This window comes from Fukomys damarensis, unplaced genomic scaffold, assembly GCF_012274545.1.
Source record: "Fukomys damarensis isolate Sample0158 unplaced genomic scaffold, DMR_v1.0_HiC HiC_scaffold_17, whole genome shotgun sequence".
Lineage (NCBI taxonomy): Eukaryota > Metazoa > Chordata > Mammalia > Rodentia > Bathyergidae > Fukomys > Fukomys damarensis.
This window is the reverse complement of record NW_022900929.1, coordinates 19,258,494-19,263,712: the sequence shown is the minus strand read 5'-3', so window position 1 is coordinate 19,263,712 and position 5,219 is coordinate 19,258,494. Positions and strand designations below refer to the sequence as shown.

The following is a 5,219-nucleotide window of genomic DNA, read 5'->3' as shown; positions in this document are numbered from 1 at the left end:
GGAGTGGGGGTGGGGCGGGGAAGCCCTGCCGCGGGGCACCGGCTGCACGCACGGAGCGCGCCCCTCTCCTCTCTGATTGGCTGAGCGGGATACGGGGTCGAGGACCACGGTGCGCGTGAGGTCACGCTCCGCCTGGCCTACGTGAAGCGGTTTAGCTGAGTGCAGACGCATTTGATTGGCTAGACGAGGAGGTAGGCCCGCCATTGCTTGGTAACTGCGCCCAAGCTCCGCCCCGTACGTCACGCGTTGCCTGGTGAGTCTGGCGTGGGTTTTCAGGCCACAGCTGCTCTCTGCGGGGCTTCCCGGGATTTGGAGGGGGCACTGGGGGCGGAGCGGGGGAAAGCAAATCCAGCCGCCAGGAGAAGAGGGCTCAGTGCATTCTGTCGCAGTTGTAGTCCAGAGTTCTACACTAGCAGAGTTGTGTTTTCTGTTCTCAGACCCAAGCTTTGTTTACAGCTTTATTGCACTACACAAAGATTCACTTTTTTTGTTTTTCTTTTGGCAGCACTGGGGATTGCGCGGAGGGCCTTCTCACTGAGCCACATACCCAGCCCGTTTTGTATTTATTATTTTCTGACAGGGTCTTGGTGGCTAAGTTGCTCAGAATGAGTTCAGATTTGTGATCCTCCTGCCTCAGCCTCCCAGGGTGCTGAAACTACAGGCGTGCACCATCGTGCCAGCTAAATTCACCCTTTAAAAGTAGATAGTGCAGTGGGTTTGCGAATCCATTTCCACCACTGATGCAGAACGTTCTCAGCACCTGAGAAAGGGCCAACATTCCCCACTCCCCACCCCTCTCCCAGCCCCTGGCAAACATTAAACTACTTTTGTTTGTGGATTGGTCTGCTTTGGACATTTCATGTAGATGGAATCATCCTAAGGAACCTTTTGCGTCTGGCTTCTTTAGTTTCATGTTGTTACCATGTAATCATTATGCTGATCATATTTGGACTTCTGGTCAGTTGATACCTTTTCGGGTTGTTTCCACCTTTCGGCTGTCACGAATAACACTTCTGTGTTGATTCTTGTGTGGACTTTTGTTTTGCAGTACTAGAGGCTGACCGCTGAGCTACAGCCCCAACCCTTTTTATTTCATTTTGAGATAGCGCCTTGCCCTGGTTGGCCTGGTACTTGTGATTTTCCTGCTTCAGCCTCCCATGTAGCTGAGATTAGAGGTGTGCATCAACACCCCCGGCTCTGTGTGGATATTTCTTTTTAATTCTCATAGGTTTTTACCAAGGAGGGAAATGGCTGGGCCAAGCTTTGTGGGTGTGGCTGTTAGTATATTTTTTGTTGTCAGTCGATACATAACTGTACATACTTATGGGTACAGTGTGACAGTTTAAGTAATCGCCATCACCCCAGATATTTACCATTTCTTTGTGTTGGGAATGTCCAAACTTCTCCCTACTATTTAGTTGTTTTGTTGAGGCAGGGTCTTGCTATGCAGCCCAGATTGGCCTCGAACTTGTGACGATCCTCCTGTCTCTTCTCCGCTATTGTGAAGGAGACACTTGCTTTAGTCACTTTCCCATTGCTCGAACACAGTACCCAACTCTCACAAAGTGAAAGGAGAGGTTTATTTGGCTCACGGTTTCCAGTGGGTTCAGTCCGCAGTTGGCTGGCTCCGAGGCAGAAAGGGCATGGTGAAGGGCGGGCTGAGGAGAGCTGCTCACCTCCTGCAGCCGGAAGCTGGGAGAGAAGGGAGGAGCTGCGGACAAGACTCCACCCTCCCAGGCCACGCCCCAGCGACCCCCTCCGACCAGGCCCCTCCTAGCTACTCCCTCATACGTGAACTCTCCGCGGATGAATCCACACATGAGTTCTGCTCCTGATCCGGGCACCTTCCGCACACAGGAGACTGTGCGTCTAAACGCCTGCAGTCAGCCGTAGTTACCATACTGTGCTGTGGAAGCAAAGTTTTCTGGCGGCGGGAGAGGAGGGGCTTCCACCAAACTGGGTCGCTGGCTGAAGGGAGTCAAGCGGTAGGTCAGGAGAGTGGCTGAGCCGCTGCTCCCAGAACAGAGACCCTCAGGGTTTTATTGATGTGCTGGGGTGGGCTGAAACGCTTTCCATGTGACAGACCACAAGGCGTCACAGTCCAGCTGCCCTGGAGGCTGCCGACGAGGCAACACAGATTTACTGCTTTACTGGGAAAGAGTTGACTCCAAATTACAGTTTTAACAAAACAGTCATCTGTCCACACGAGTGACTAAAATGGGACAAAAGGTTTGTCATCTCTGACTTTGTGTTTGTCCCTTTTGCTGTCTAACCCTTGGGTTAGATTCTGCTCGGCGCCACACACAGGCTTGGGGTAATTTAAAACTGTTCGGTCCAGGACGGAAACACAGCAGTTTCTTTTCTTTCTTTCCGTCTTTGCTGCTCCCATCCTTGGGCTTCTGCAAAAGCCCCAGAAGCCCACACATCCCAGGTCCAGGATCTTTTCCAGGGGCACAGACCTACAAGGCTGGGGTAACGTGTGCAGGACAACAGTGTCAGCTCCGTAAAGCCAGCAGCCTCTAGGGCAAGTTGACTCTGACCACTCAATGGTTTGAGTCTGTCACAAGAAGAAAGATCTTTGGGTTTTTAGTTTAGGTTTTTTGCTGTGTGGTTCAGGCTGGCTTCAAACTCTCAGCGACCTTCCTGCCTCAGCCTCCTGAGTGTTAGCATTACAGGCGTGCGCCACCACGCCCTGCCCAGCCTCTGATCTCCGCTGCTCTACTCCGCTTCTAGCAAAGGAGCTTTAGCTTTCCCAATACAAGTAAGAGATGCAGTCTTTGCCTTCCCGGGCCTGGTTTATTTCACTAAACATAATGTCTTCCGGTTCCATCTGTGGTGCTGCAAAACTTCACTCCTTCTCACGGCTGAGACTGTTCCCTTGCACACCATCGTGTCTCTGCTTTGACTCTGGGACAGACACCTCGGCCCACCGTGCCTTGGTCAGGGCTGCAGTACCCTTGCAAGTGCAGACTCTGTTCCTGGGGCCGTGGACGGCAGTGGGACTGTGGGGAGCCCTGAAGGTTCCTTCTCCTTTAGCGAAGCTCCGTGCTGTTTCTCACAGTGACCGTCCTCCCTCTGCAGCCTTGCCAACACGTGTTGTTCTGTGCCTCTTTGGTGATAGCCGTTCCGGATAAGCATGTGAGTTAACCTTTGTGTGTTTTAAGAAAAAAAAAAAAGTTTTTGTTTCCTGCCTGCAATCTCAAGTAAACGGATGCCTGGTTTTGACTTTGGAAATCTGCTGGTTGCGTATTGCTTGAGGCTACAACTGCAGACCCCAGCAACCTTCCGCCTGGTGGTGACTGGTGGTGGCAGTGAAGCAGGTCTCGTTCTTTCTCCCTGCCAGCTTTGTTTTGCTTTGTTTTTCTCTTTTTGTGGTGCTAGGGATGGAACCTGTGGCCTTCGCACTGAGTTACATCCCCAGCCCTTTTTGCCCAGGCTGGACTCGAACTCGCCTCCTCAGCTTCCCAAGTGCCCGAATGTCAGTTATGCCCACGATGCCCAGCCTCTCTTCCCCTCTCTCGTTTGCAGTGCTGGTGCTCCGCCCTCGTCCTGCCCGCCCTTTCTTTCAGCCCCCGAAGTTGGCCTTCTTCCTGCCCTCCTTCCCCGGCGCGTTCTCTCCCCGCTCCCACCAGACCATTTCCAAGCGCCTGGCCCTCTTGCCTTGGCCTCCTGTGCACAGCCTGTGTGGACCGCACAGGCGCTGATTCTGGTCCCTTGTGTCCCCTCCCTATGCTTGCTGCCTGCAGTGTGGGGTCTCACAGGGACCAGGACAGCGAACAGATACCTCCCTAGTTTTCTTTTTGTGTCTCCTTGCTGAGCCAATCGAGTGAAGGTGGCGCTCTCGGAATTTAATTAATATTGAGGGCCGCGGATGTAGCTCAGTGGTTCTGCCACCTGCCTTGCGGGCACAAGAGCCCTCCGAGACTTGAGCACTTAACCTTTAGAAAGGAAAACTAGAAGTAAGGTTAAAAAAGAAAGAACGGAAAAGTAGAAGTAAGGTTAAGAAAAGAAAGGAAGAAACCTGGCCTCTCTTTCAAGATTTCAGAGATTTTAGGGCCAGGGATTTAGCTCAGTGTTTCCACCACCTGACTTGCAAGCTTAAGGGCTGGAGTTAGATCCCCATTGTGTATGTGTATGTGTGTGTGTGTGTATACACACACACACATATATACACACACACATATATATTTCAGCTGGTGACAGTCCAAGTGATAGAAAGTTGTACAGAATGGTTGTAAATTCTACGTCCAAGATAGGATGTACTGTTTTTCTACTGGTGACATAGCCTTAGTGACCTGAAGCTGCCCCTGGAAGAAGGCAGCCAAAAATGTAACAAATGCAGGTGGCTATATCCTAATAAAACTTTATTTATAAACAGCCTGTCTGCATTGGACCTACAGGCTGCAGATGTTTGCTTCTCATTAGTAAGCTAGTTCGTGGGGAATGGAGAGCAAAGGTTCAAGGATGGCTGGGGAAACTAGTGCAACATGAGGGGTTGTGTAAGTTTTATATCTCCAGGTTTAAAGGAGCAAAAGTTAGTCAGACAGTGTGTTACAGATGTGTAACCTGAGCACTTTGGGAGGCTGAGGCAGGAAGTTGAGCCTAGTTTGAGCAACACCCTATCTCAAGAAAGAAAAGGGCTGGGGATGTAGCTCAGTCTGAAGGCTCAGGGTTCAGTCCCCTGCGGGGCTGAATGAATGAATGAATGAGAAAGAAATGCAGGGAGGGAGTGGAGGGGAGGTGGGAGAGAGATCGCAGAAGTGGATGACTGTGTAACATCTGTGATCCGCATGAGCACTGCAGAGACTTCAGATATAAACATAAAAGCAGTTAATCACCACGCAGACTTTGAGACTTTAGGCTGTGCTGTAACCTCTCAGTGTCAGGAATGTGAGTTCTCCCGGGTGGGAAACCCCGCGCTAGTCTGCCATCGCGGTCGCCTCTTGTTATTTTCAGAGCTCACTCATCTCGCGGCTGTCCCAGATCACAACCGCCTCCTCAAGTTCCTCGTAAGGGTGCGGATGGGCCCGTCATTACGACGTGCTTTTTTTGTTTTATTTTGTTTTGTTTTCAGTACCGGCGATCAAACTCAGGACCTTGAGCTCGCGAGGCAGGCAGCGACACCACTGAGCTAGAAGATCCCCGGCCCACGATGTGCTTTTTTTATTTCCGCAGGAAGCACAGCTGATGCCAGCTGAGAGCGCTTTTTTTTTTCGTTT

General features: G+C 51.3%; 1 protein-coding gene across 4 annotated transcripts in view; it reads left to right on the top strand.

Moving 5' to 3' along the window:
- Nucleotides 1-135: 135 nt before the first annotated feature.
- The window catches only part of LOC104858714 (general transcription factor II-I repeat domain-containing protein 2B), a 34,243-nt gene continuing 29,159 nt past the window's right edge, over nt 136-5,219 (top strand). Inside the window, exon 1 of one of the 4 annotated variants that reach the window (XM_010619051.3) lies at nt 136-253. The gene's annotated coding sequence lies outside the window, so the exon portion shown is untranslated. Of the gene's footprint in view, nt 254-1,787; nt 1,986-3,089; nt 3,139-5,219 lie in introns of those variants that run through there. The other 3 variants (XM_010619050.3, XM_010619052.3, XM_033764900.1) reach the window with 3 other exon arrangements.